Source organism: Macaca thibetana, chromosome 1 (genome assembly GCF_024542745.1).
Source record: "Macaca thibetana thibetana isolate TM-01 chromosome 1, ASM2454274v1, whole genome shotgun sequence".
Classification (NCBI taxonomy): domain Eukaryota; kingdom Metazoa; phylum Chordata; class Mammalia; order Primates; family Cercopithecidae; genus Macaca; species Macaca thibetana.
In genome coordinates this window covers 81,805,719-81,819,824 of record NC_065578.1, presented here as the reverse complement: position 1 = coordinate 81,819,824, position 14,106 = coordinate 81,805,719, and the positions used below count along the sequence as shown (strand labels likewise).

The following is a 14,106-nucleotide window of genomic DNA, read 5'->3' as shown; positions in this document are numbered from 1 at the left end:
CCAAATTAGTAATATGACCTTTAAAGTGCAGTGTCTTACTTTTACCATTGTGGTCACACCTGATAGAAGATTCATTTCACCAAAAGAAAACATGGAAACTAATTTTTTCAGTATAAAGTACTTGAATCATTTTTCATCACATAAAATGTCATAGTATATAACATAATTTTTCTTGAACTCTCATACTTAAGCTGCAATTTAGGAATAAGAAAGATGACTGGATATAATTATCCCAGTCTTCATTTGGAATTTAGATTACACAACTTATTTATAAGTTATACATCAGAGGGTCAAATCAAAAAGGCATAAGCCTGTAAAGACCACACTTGACTATTCTGGGCCAAAAACTTCATAACAAAGCCTTCGGCTTGGCTAAAATCCGTGAGTCTGTATCCCCATAAGATTAGTTAGGCATTTTTATTGTAAAATATCCAAACCAAACAACAAAATGAAACCCAAAAACTTCTTGATTTTCCTTTAACAGACTTAAAAATCTATGAAAGATTACACAGTAAGAAAATATAAATGTTGTCATTCTAAAGAACAATGAACATTAATAAAATCATTAATTTATTCCAAAGTGAAAAAATTTTAAAAGAAGACTGTTTTTACCCTGAAATAACATCCTGTACACTATAAGCAAAGCATTAAAAGTTCAGTTTCCATTTCAAAACCCCTATTTTATTTTCGTTGTTCATAGTTGCTTTGATGTTCCTGCACTCTGACAGGGAGCACGGTTTCATTTGGGGAAAGGAATCAATTTCTCAATGTAAATTGTGATTTACACACTTCCCTTCCTGGCCTATTTTGAATTGATTTGATTCTAGAAGCATTAAGACATGTGAAAAACACTGTCTTGCTTGATTTAATAAACACTTGGAAAGTGGCTTGTTGGACATGCCCTAGACCAAAAGGTAGGAATTCGGAAAGAATGCATTTTTATTCCCATTATCGATGCCTTTCTTAGTGTTCATGACTCTACTCTTAAAATTAAGGTACAAAGGAGTTCTCAGGTCAAGAGGCAGTTAACATCACTACCTATGGTATACATCTACCTTATAATAACCTATTTTCATGAAGCACTCCAAAGTATGGTTTCTTAAAATTGCATGATAATGTTGAAATTGATAGAACTCAAGACTGAACCATTTAGATAGGCCAAAAGAGCAGAGCTAAACAGGTATTTTTAATAATCTTTACATGAAAGACAGTGCATGAGTTTCCCAAAAAGGAAAGTAATGATTCACGTGGTCTTATTAAAGAAATAATGAAGGATAATGGAGTGAATTTTTTTTTTATCACATATACTTTGTGACAGGTACTCTGGTAAGCACTTCACTTATATCATATCTAATATTCCAAAGCAATCAATAGGTTTATTCCATAACAAGGAATATGAGGCAAATGATTCTATTATCTTGAGCAACTTTCTGCTCATCAAGATTAGAACATAGACAAAATAACCATCTGGTAATCATCCATTGGAACTCTTGCTTTCTGTCTTAGCAGAAGTGGATTTGCCAGTGATTCTGAATCACTATAGCTCTTGGATACACCTTCCTGACTCAGGCTAACCTCACATGCAGTGGAAGATATTCACAGGAGGAACAAGTCTGAATGCTGACCAGAAAACTTGCCATACTGGTAATGTTCTTTTATGCAATATTCTGGAAATCCAAGGAAATTAGCTGTTAGTAGAAAAACCAGTCAATAGATATTGGTATGAAAACAACATCAAGCATTAGAAAAAGCCAAAGGGAGTCTGAGTATATATGATTCTGGAGTCCAGTGGTTTTTTTGTTTGTCTGTTTGTTTGTTTGTTTGTGGTTTTTTTGTTTTGTTTTTAGCAAAAATCAAGTCAGGTTCAGAGTGTCCTTATGGCAAATAAGGCCTAAAAAACTGATTTGGGAGCAGAATTTCAGAAAAACTCTTGAGTCAGAATATAAAGTGGGATTAGTAAAAGCAAGGTTGCTGGAAGATACGATGAAAAAAATAGTCTGAATATAATTAAACCAAATTGACATGTTTACATGTGATAATAAGTAATATGCATCATACATGCATATTGAGCAAAGACTTTCTATTTTTTCAAATATTTATATATTTTAAGGTGATTTTCTTTTTTCTCTCTGCTCTCGTCATTTTACCTGCAAAATTGAGCATCTATGATTTTAAAAAAGGGTGATAGTTAAAGCACTCATAACTGGGAACAAAAAGACATGAGTTTGCAAACCTGTTCCATCTCTTAATGATTCTGTGACTTTATCTCAAGTTACTCACATCTCTAGGCTTCATTTACCTCATTTATAAAATGGAGATAAGTATGTTATTGTAAGGATTACAAGTAATATAGTAGTTCTTGTAAAGTGATTAAGACAGTTTATGAAACATAGCAAAGGCAAAATAATTTTGGCTGTAATAATTATTATTATCATGTTAATTTTCATCAGAGCCACAACTATCATAAATTACTAAGTGAAAATGTTTTTTTTAAATCTCCCAAATCTTTTAATTAAATAACAACATTTTGAACCTCATTACCAAGGTAGATTGTTTATTTTGTTCATAATATTGGTATAGAATCAGAAAATATTTCATAGTCAGACACTGAGCGTGACGAAGTCTTTCTCTAATTATCCAGAACAAATTTCTAGAAAGACACATCAATTAACTGCCATCGGGTTAACCTGGCAGTAACTCTGAATAAATGATCCAGAGGCCTGACATGACTGTGGAGACCCAGCTGTAGTGAGCCATGGTGAGGCTCAAAGGAGCTTGGCATAATCAAGGAGGATTTTCCATTGAAGAGTCAGAAGGCAAAGAAAACAATATTAAAATAAGAGGCATTTTTAGTTTAAAGAGAAATACTTGGAGATCCTTAAATGTCATATGTAGTCTTCTATCTCTGCGCCTGTATCTATATAGTCATCTTCACCTGAAATGCCCCAGGTGCACCTGACTATGTCCTGTATGTCCTTCAGGACTCATCTCAAGCACACTTTCCAATTTATCAGGGTTGGCATGCAAAGTGGATGCTATTTGCCACCTCAGATTTATAACCTGTCCTCAGATTATAAATGAAATGAGTACTGGGTTTGAATCAAAAGGCCAGATTTGAGGTGCTGGGCCCAGCACTTAAAATCTCTATATATAACCTTGAGCATCTCTTCTCTGATCAAGCTTCTCTAAGCCTAGATTTTCTCATCTGGAAATAAATAATTGTAATACTTTCTCTGCTTATCTCATAGAGTTGTTCTAAAGATCAAATGATAAAAGTAACAAAATAAATTTCCAAATTTTGAGCCCCATATAAATAAACATAAAGCAAACTTTTATTATTAATATAGTCACCTCAAAGGTAAAATTCTTCAAATAACCAGAAGGACATATTAATATGAAATTTTACCCTTTCTTAACTTTAACAGTATAATATCTGAATTCTTTTTCTGGGTCCTTTATGCTTCTTCCCATGGTGGAATAAAGGTATGCTTTTTTGAGAGCTAATATACTACAACCCTATGTTGGCAATTTTTCTCAAATTTGGAAAATTTGAAGTATATTCTGGAACTTAGTTTTAACAGATAGCAATCATCAATGTATCCCAATGTCATTTAATATTCAAATTAAATAAGGCCATTTATTTAAATGCACTTATTTAAAGATATCTTGTCGGGTAGTGTAACCAGTATTTTTTTCTTACAACAAGCACCGCCCTCTCTTGTTTTCTGCACCTGATATGAGGTCTGCCTGTTTCACATGGGTACTGTTGGGACTCTGCCATGAAAAAGAAGGAAATGAGAAAGTACAGAATTTAATGTTTATTTGTAAAAATGGTGATTCCACCTAACTCCTCTTCAATATGAGGTGGGTGGAGTGGGAGAAAGAATACAATAAGAGCTAAGGCAAGAACAATAACAGAAGAGTCACATAATATTCCCTCATGGATGAGTTTTCAATATCTTTTACATGCCATGGGAAAATATATCACTAAGGATATGACTATAAAGAAAAACCAGGGGTGCTAAGTAGGTGAGGGCATGGTCAAAGGTACAGTTTCTCTAAAGTATATTTTAAATATCTTTAGAATATATTAAGTATATCTTAAATATTATTGAAAGACTTTCTAAAAATATCAAATCTACGCTTTCTCCCTTAAATTTTTTTTCCCATTTCTTCGTTCAAAGCTGTTAACAGGTTCTTGTTTCTTTGTTTGATTTAGGAAGTTTCCAAGATTGAAGAAGGAGGGAGAGAGGGCTATGGGGTCACAGGTTAGAGGTGGTATCCAGAGCTTGGAATAAACATTTGCCCTAGTGTTCATCAGGGAGTGAATGAGGCCTGGAAATCCAAGACTTGCCAAAGATTCTTCTGCCTGAAACAGGTCACAATACAGCAAAGGATATTAAGGGACACTACAGGATGGGACAACGGGTGCCTCCTTGTTAACTGACCTGGACAGATCATGGGTAACCAGATAATCTTCTCCATGTCATTTTTGATACTACCAAAAATTCTGGGATCTTGGCATCATAGCAAAACTCAGAGATAGAGAGAAACCCCACAGTTAGATGAAGTAAAATTTTCCACTTGAAGTTAAATTTCACTGAAGTGAAATCAGGTCACAGAGTTTAAAATTAAGTTAATCTAGGAAAACTGAAAAAAGAGTATTCCACAGTTGAATTGTAGAAAGATATTCATCTATGCTATAATAGTAATAGTTAAAATGTATTGAACTTTTACTATATGCCAAAAACTTTGATAATATGTTTACATTGACTAGTTCATTTAATTCTGACAGAACTTTTAAATATGCAGTTATGCATCACTTAACAATGAAGACACATTCTGAGAAATGCACTTTTAGGTAATTGTGTCTTTGTGTGAACATCATACAGTATACATACACAAACCTAGATGATATTGATAGCAACAGGAAACAGACAAGGCAGACAGGGATGGGGTCCCGGTTGAAACTCAACCTTCAAGAAAGAACAGTCTAAAGCCTGAAAACCAAGCAACAGTTCCAGGTAGAATTCACAGACCAGAATGAGAACTTCTATTTCCATCTTACCTACTCTCTCTCTATTGGTTCTTTCTGAATGATGCTTTTTAACCAATCAAATGGTTCCTTTCCCAAGCCCACCCATAAACCAATCAGCATGCATTCCCCCCATTCTAAGTTCATAAAACCCTGGATTCAGCCTCATATACAGCTACCCTCTTTGGGGTCCCCTCTTGCCGTTGAGAGCTTTTCTTTCATTCAACAAATTCTACTCTGCCTTGCCCACCCCACCACCCGCCCCCGTGTCCATGTACCTTATTACTCTTGGCTATGGGACGAGAACTCGTAACTCGTTGAATTGTGGGAGCAAAAGAGCTGTAACATTCCTGCTCACTGAGCCATGGACAGCAAGAGTAAAAGAGCTATAACACTCCTGCCCACCAAACTGTGAGAGTCAAAACGCCACAACAATATAGCCTACTACACACCTAGGTTATATGTATAGCTTATTGCTCCTAGGTGACAAACTTATAAGCATGTTACTATACTGAATATTATAGGCAATTGTAACACAGTGTTTAATATTTGTTTATCTAACTATATCTAAACACAGAAGAGGTACAGTAAAAATATAATCTTATGGGACCACCACAGTGTATATGGCCCATTCTTACTCAGAATGTCATTATGCAATACCTGACTCTAGTTACCACTATAATTTCCATTTCACAAATGAGAAATATGAAGCATAGTTAAGATACATGCCCAAGATCTATCCGGTTAAAAAGTGGATGCAGACTAGAACCTAAGTCTGAGACCATGTTCAAAGCTACTACTCAATATCATATTAAGAAATTAGTCTCTCAACCTTCTGGTTCTAGAGAGTCTGGGTGGTCTGGACATGGGATTTTCCCCCCATTGCAGTGCACTGGCTGTGCCAATGGCCACCCAGTGGTACCTGATCCCATTCCTCCTGACTGGATGAGACCTGTCAACAGAAGTCTCCAGACACCTCCTACAGGAGTATTTGGGTCAGCATCAGGTGAGTTTTCCCCCTCCCCCCACCAGGACAGAGCTCCCAGAGGAAAGGGCAGGCTGACATCTTTTCTGTTTCGGAGCCTTCATTGGTGATACCTCTAGGTAAGGGAAAAAACTGCAGCAGCCGTATAGAAAAGTGGCCTGACTATTAAAAAGAAAAACAAACAAAGAGAAAGCAACAACAAAAATATCAACAAAAAAAAAGACCCCACAAAAACCCCATTCGAAGGTCAGCAACTTAAAAGATTGAAGGTAGATAAGCCCACAAAGAGGAGAAAGAATCAATGCAAAAACGATGAAAACTCAAAAAGCCAGAATGCCTCTTCTCCTCCAAATTACCACAACACCTCTCCAGTAAGAGCACAGAACTGGTCTGAGGCTGAGATGGCTGAAATGACTAGGCTTCAGAAGGTGGGTGATAAAGAACATCACTGAGTTAAAGGAACAGGTTTTAACCCAATGCAAAGAAGCTAAGAATCATGATAAAACAATAAAGGAGCTGATAACTAGAATAGCCAGTTTAGAGAGGAGCATAATTGATCTAAGGTACCTGAAAAACAAAACACAAGATATTTCACAATGCAATCACAAGGATCAATAGCAGAATAGAGCAAACAGAGGAAAGAATATCAGAACTTGAAGGCTATCTTTCTGAAATATGATAGGCAGACAAGAATTGAGGAAAAATAATGAAAAGAAACAAATAAAACCTCCAAGAAATATGGGATTATGTAAAAAGACTGAACCTATGATTGGAGTACCTGAAAGAGACCAGGGAAATGGAATCAAGTTTGAAAACGTACTTCAGGATATCATCTAGGAGAACTTCCCTAACCTAGCAAGACAGGTCAACATTCAAACTCAGGAAATTCAGAAAACCCCAATAATATACTCCATGAGAAGATCAACTCCAAGACACATAATCATCAGATTCTCCAAGGTTGAAATGAGAAAAAAATATATGTAAAGGGCAGGCAGAGAGAGAGAAAGGCCAGCTCGCCTACAAACAGAAGTCCATCAGATTGACAGTGGGCCTCTCAGTGGAAACCTGACAAGCCAGAAGAAATGGGGGATCAATATTTAACATTCTTAAAGGAAATAATTTCTATCCCAGAATTTCATATCTGGCCAAACTAAGCTTCATAAGTAAAGGAGAAGTAAGATCCTTTTCAGACAAGCAAATCCTGAGGTAATTCATCACCACCAGGCTTGCCTTGCAAGAGCCCCCGAAGGAAGCACTAAATACAGAAAGGAAAAACCGTTACCAGTCACTATAAAAATACACTGACTAATGACACTGTGAAGCAACCATGCAAACAAGTCTGCAAAATAACGAGGTAGCATCATGATGACAGAATAAATTCCACATAACAATATTAACCTTAAATGTAAATGGGCTAAATGCCCCAATTAAAAGACACAGAATGGCAAGATGGATAGAATCAAGAACCATTGATATGCTATCTTCAAGAGACCCATTTCACATGCAAAGACACATACAGGCTCAAAATAAAGAGATGGAGGAATATTTACCAGGCAAATGGAAAACAAAATAAACACAGGGTTTGCAATCCTAATTTTCGACGAAACAGACTTTAAACCAACAAAAAGCAAAAAAAAAAAAAAAAAAAAAAAAAAAAAGATAAAGAAGGGCATTACATAATGGTAAAGAGTTCAATTCGACAAGAAGAGCTAACTATCCTAAATATATATGCACCAAACACAGGAGCACCCAGATCCATAAAGCAAGTTTTTAGAGACCTACAAAGAGACTTAGGTTTTCACATAATAATACTAGGAGATTTTAACACCCTATTGACAATATTAGACAGATCATCAAGACAGAAAATTAACAAAGATATTCAGGACCTGAACTCAGCTCTGGATTAAGTGAACCTGAGAGATACATCTGCAAAACTCTCCACCCAAAATAAAGTATACATTCTTCTCATGACCACACAGCACTTATTCTAAAATTGATCACATATTCAGAAGTAAGACATTCCTCAGCAAATACAAAAGAACTGAAATTATAACAAACAATCTCTCAGACCACGGTGCAATCAAATTAGAACTCAAGACTTAAAAACTCACTCAAATCCACACAACTACATGGAAACTGAACAACCTGCTCCTGAATGACTACTGGATGAATACCAAAATCAATGCAGAAATCAAGAAGTTCTTTGAGACTAATGAGAACAAAGAGACACCATAGCAGAATCTCTGGGATACAGATAAGGCAGTGTTAAGAAGGAAATTTATAGCACGAAATGCCCACATCAAAAAATTACAAAGATCTCAAATCAACAACATAACATCACAACTAAAAGAACTAGAGAACCAAGAGCAAGCAAACAAAGCTAGCAGAAGACAAGCAATAACTAGGATCAGAGTGGCAGTAAAGAAGATAGAGACATAAAAAACCCTTAAAAAAAATCAATGAGTCCAGGAGCTGTTTTATTGAAAAAAATTAATAAAATATATAGACCTCTAGCTAGACTAATAATGAAGAAAAGAGGGAAGAGTCAAAGAGACACAATCAGAAATGATAAAGGAAATATCACCACTGATCCTACAGAAATACAACCAACCATTAGAAAGTACTATAAACACCTACAGGCACATAAACTAGAAAATCTAGAAAAACTTGATAAATCCCTGAATGCATATAGCCTCTCAAGACCGAACAAGGAAGAAATTAAATCCCTAAATAGACCAAAAATGAGTTATGAAGTTGAGGCAGTAATAAACAGCCTACCAACCAAAAAAGCCCCAGGGCCAGATGGATTTACAGCTGAATTCTACCAGAAGTGCAAAGAAGAACTTGTACCATTTCTATTGAAACTATTCCAAACAAGTGAAAAGGAGGGACTCCCTCCCTAACTCATTCTATGAGGCCACCATTATCATGCTACCCAAACCTGGCAGACGTACAACAAAGAAAACTTCAGGCCAATATCCCTGATGAACATTGATGCAAAAATCCTCAATAAAATATTGGCAAAACAAATCCAGCAGCACATCAAAAAGTTTATCCACCATCAAGTTGGCCTCATCCCTAGGATGCCAGGTTGATTCAACATATGTAAATCAATAAATGTAATCCATCACATAAACAGTACTAAAGACAAAAACCACAAGATGATCTCAACAGCCACAGAAAAGGCCTTTGGTAAAATTCAACATCCCCTCATGTTAAAAACTCTCAATAAACTAGGTATTGAAGGAACATACTGCAAAATAATAAGAGCCATACATGAGTAACTCACAACCAATATCATACTGAATGGGCAAAATAGTACTCCCCTTGGAAGCATTCCCCTTCAAAATGGGCACAAGACAAGGATGCCCTCTCTCACCGCTCCTACTCAAAGTAGTATTGGAAATTCTGGCCAGGGCAATCAGTCAAGAGAAAGAAATAAAGTACATTCAAATAGGAAGAGAGGAAATCAAATTGTCTTTTTTTTCGCAGATGACATGACCCTTTATCTAGAAAACCCCATCATCTCACCCCAAAAGCTTCTTCAGCTGGCAAACAACTTCAGCAGTGTCAGGATACAAAATCAATGTGCAAAAGCCATGAGCATTCCTATACACCAGCAACAGACAAGCAGCGAGTCAAATCATGAATGAATTCCCATTCACAGTTGCTACAAACAGGAATAAAAACACCTAGGAATACAGCTCATAAGGGAAGTGCAGGACCTCTTCAAGGAGAACTACAAACCACTGCTCAAGGAAATCAGAGAAGACACAGACAAATGGAACAACATTTCATGCTCATTTATAGGATGAATCAATATCATGGAAATAGCCATACCACCAAAAGTAATTTGTAGATTCAATGCTATTTCCATTAAACTTCATTGACGTTCTTCACAGATGGAAAAAACTATTTTAAAATTTATATGGAACCAAGTAAGAGTCCAAATAGCCAAGTCAATCCTAAGCAAAAGGAGGAAAACTGGAGACATCAGGTTATATGACTTCAAACTATACTACAAGACTACAGTAATCAAAAGAGCATAGTACTGGTACAAAAACAAACACAAAAACCAATGTAAAAGAATAGAGATTTCAAAAATAAGACCGCACACCTACAACCATCAGATCTGCAAGAAACCTGACAAAAGCAAGCAATGGGGAAAAGATTCCCTGTTTCATAAATAGTGCTGGAAAAACTGGCTAGCCATAAGCAGGAAATTGAAACTGGACCCCTTACTTACGGCATATACAAAAAATTAACTCAAGATTAATTAAAGACTTAAATGCAAAACCCAAAACTGTAAAAACCCTAGAAGAAAATCTAGGCAATTCCATTCAGGACATAGGCAAAGGCAAAGCTTTCATGACAGACATGCCAAAATCAATTGCAACAAAAGCAACAATTGACAGATGGGATTTAATTAAACTAAAGAGCTTTGCAGAGAAAAAGAAACTGTCACCAGAGTGAATGGACAACCTACAGAACGGGAGAAAATTTTTGCAACCTATCCATCTGAAAAAGGTCTAATATCTAGAGTCTACAAAAAACTTAAACAAATTTAGATGTAAAAAACAACCTTTTAAAAAGTGGGCAGAGGGCATGAACAGATACTTCTTTAAAGAAGACATTCATGTTGCCAACAAACATATGAAAAAAGCTCAGCATTACTGATCATTAAATAAATGCACATCAAAACGAAAAACGACAATGAGATACCGTTTCACACCAGTCAGAATGACACTTATTAAAAAGTGAATAAACAACAGAGGTTGGTTGGCAAGGTTGCACAGAAAAAGGAACACTTTTACACTGTTGGTGGAAGTGTAAATCAGCTCAACCATTGTGGCAGATAATGTGGCAATTCCTCAAAGATCTAGAAGCAGAAATATAATTTAATATTTCATTGATATTCCAGCAATCTCATTACTGGGTATATATCCAAAGGGACTATAAATCATTATTATAAAGATACATGCACGTGTATGTTTATCAAAGCACTATTCACAACAATAAATACATAGAATCAACCCAAATGCCAATCAATGGTAGAATGGATAAACAAAATGTGGCACATATACACCATGAAATACTATACAGCCATAAAAGGGAATGAGATCATGTCCTTTGCAGGGACATGGAAGGAACTGGAAGCCGTTATCCTCAGCAATGTAGCACAGGGACAGAAAACCAAACACTGCATGCTCTCCCTTGTAAGTGGGGGCTGAACAATGAAAACACATGGACACACGGAGAACAAAAACACACACTGGGATCTGTCAGAGGAGGTGGGGTGGGGGGCAAAGGGCATCAGGAAGAATAGCTAATGAATGCTAGACTTAATACCTAGGTGATGGGTTGATCTGTGCTGCAAACCACCATGGCACATGTTTACCTATGTAACAAACCTGCACATCTTACACATGTACCCTGGAACTTAAAATAAAACTTGAAGAAAAAAAATAAAAGAAATGCATAATTAAACTTCTCCGAAAAAGAAAGAAATTAATCTCTTTATTATTTGGACTATATATTGAATATTAATGTTTATTATAAAGTCAAAATTTAATACATTTAATATAAACATAAAAGTTCTAATAATTTCATATAATTAAACTTACTGTTAATTGAGAGGCATTTATAGTAGAATCTTTGCATTTTTTCAGAAAAAAAACCATCTGTATATAAATGCTGTTTTATAGTTAAAGTAAGATGAAGCTAAAACACAAGAAGGCCATAACATATTTTAAAGATAAAAATTGTACTTATCTTCAATTGATTCAGATTGCCTGGCAATTTGGAAGAAAGTTTGTTGACTTCTATTTAAATAAAATAAAAATGTAATGTGTCTAGTTAAGGCCCATGTTTATCCTGTAGATGAATTCAGAAATAAAAATATCTTGGAGTCCTCCAATTAATGTGAATATCTGTACCCATGCAAAGCTTTCCAGCAGTAGGTAATTTCACCTCACAATTACTCTAAACAAAAATTGTGGGGCAGTTGAGTAACTAAATTTAAAAAAAATTTCCAGAAGTTATTGGGGTACAGAAGGTATTTGGTTACATGAGTCAGTTCTTTAGTGGTGATTTGTGAGATTCTGGTGTACCCATCACCCAAGCAGTATACACTGCACCATACTTGTAGTCTTTTATCCCTCACCCTCCTCCCACTCTTGCCCCCAAGTCCCCAGTGTCCACTGTAGCATTCTTATGCCTTTGAGTCCTCATAGCTTAGCTCCCACATATCAGTGAGAACATGGAATGTTTGGTTGTCCATTCCTGAGTTACTTCACTTAGAATAATAGTCTCCAATCTTATCCAGGGTGCTGCAAATGCTGTTAATGTGATATATATATTATATACATATATATGATATATATATATATGATACCTATATATCACAGTTTCTTTATCCACTCAATTGATGGGTATTTGGGTTGGTTCCACGATTTTGCAATTGTGAATTGTGCTACTATAAACATGCTTATGCGAGTATCTTTTTCGTATAACGATTTCTTTTCCTCTGGGTAGATATCCAGTAGTGGGAGTGCTGGATCAAATAATAGTTCTACTTTTAGTTCTTTAAAAAATGCATTTCATGCAAATGGACACCAAAAGTGAGCAGGAGTAACTATTCTTATATCAGACAAACCAAACATTAAAGCAACAACAATTAAAAGAGACAAAGAGGACATTACATAATGGTAAAAGGTCTTGTCCAACAGGAAAATATCACAATCCTAAACATGAATGTACCTAACACTGGAGCTCCCAAATTTATAAAACAATTACTAATACACCTAAGAAATGAGATAGCAACACAATGATAGTGGGGAACTTCAATACTCTACTGACAGCACTAGACAGTTCATCAAGACAGAAGTCAACAAAGAAACAATGGATTTAAACTATACCCTGGAACAGACTTAACATATATACAGAACATTTAATTCCTACCTGCTAAGGAAAACCAGAAGCCCTTTCAGTTTCATTTGTTTGTTTTTTGAGACAGGGTCTCACTCTGTCGCCAGGCTGTAGTGCAGTGGTGCAATCTCGATTCACTGCAAACTCCGCCTCCTGGGTTCAAGTGATTCCCCTGACTGAGCCTCCCGAGTAGCTGAGATTACAGGTGCGTGACACCACGCCCGGCTAATTTTTTTATAGTTTTAGTAAAGACGAGGTTTCAACATGTTAGCCAGGATGGTCTTGATCTTCTGACCTTGGGATCTGCCCGCCTCGGCCTCCCAAAGTGCTGAGATTATAGGCGAGAGTCACCACACCTGGCCTAGAAGCCCTTTCTTACATTGAAAAATGATTGGATTTGTGGATCATATTCTCTTCCATAAATTTGGAGAACACATTTATTTACTGAGAATATCAGTTTTCAACTTTGGAAATTGGGTCAATCAAAGCTGATTATTTCTAGCTTAGAATGATGACTTTTAATAACTTAGCAGAATAAATGAACACTTATAATCAAACTGTGTTCAACGGTTTGCCTTTCCAACTAGGACCATCCTAGCTGAATCGCTTTCTACTTATACATGGGACCTTTTGCATTTTAAGTCTTCCCTGCTTCTTCTAAAAAATACAGCCAGGATTCATGCCACAGAATACAGCTTTTTTTCTTCTCCTAGAATTCCACCTTAATCAACTAAGAAGAATTTGATTTCTGAGTTTATTAAAATAACAGTCGCCACTGGTCCAGATATGATGTAACCTCACAAAATGACCATTCAAGTGATAACTTCAATATAATGGCCTTTCAAATTACCCATTTTGGATGCTATAACTTTTTACACACATACACACAGAATAAACATGTTATAAAAACTGATGACTTGACATTTGAAGTCAAAGACACATTCACCAATTTACCAGAAAGAGCAATTTTCAGTTAAAGGAAAATATATTTGAATAATGTATTATCTTTGGATGAACTCATATTATATTGCTTAGTCTATTTTATGGTTAGTTACTGTGTGTGCTGTTTTAATGTTTCAAAGTTTTATCATACACAGTCTTATTTTTAGTTTCACCTAAAAATATTTATCTGTGCTACGATTTTATTTTGAAGCACATA

General features: G+C 35.8%; 1 long non-coding RNA gene across 1 annotated transcript in view; it reads left to right on the top strand.

Annotated features, from left to right (window-relative positions):
• LOC126943000 (uncharacterized) overlaps positions 1–6,028 on the top strand; it is a 52,153-nt gene extending 46,125 nt beyond the window's left edge. The window contains exons 2-4 of the long non-coding RNA XR_007721680.1: positions 1,510–1,644; positions 4,220–4,463; positions 5,924–6,028. This is a non-coding gene — a long non-coding RNA (uncharacterized LOC126943000). The remainder of the gene's footprint in view (positions 1–1,509; positions 1,645–4,219; positions 4,464–5,923) is intronic.
• The last annotated feature ends 8,078 nt before the right edge of the window (positions 6,029–14,106 follow it).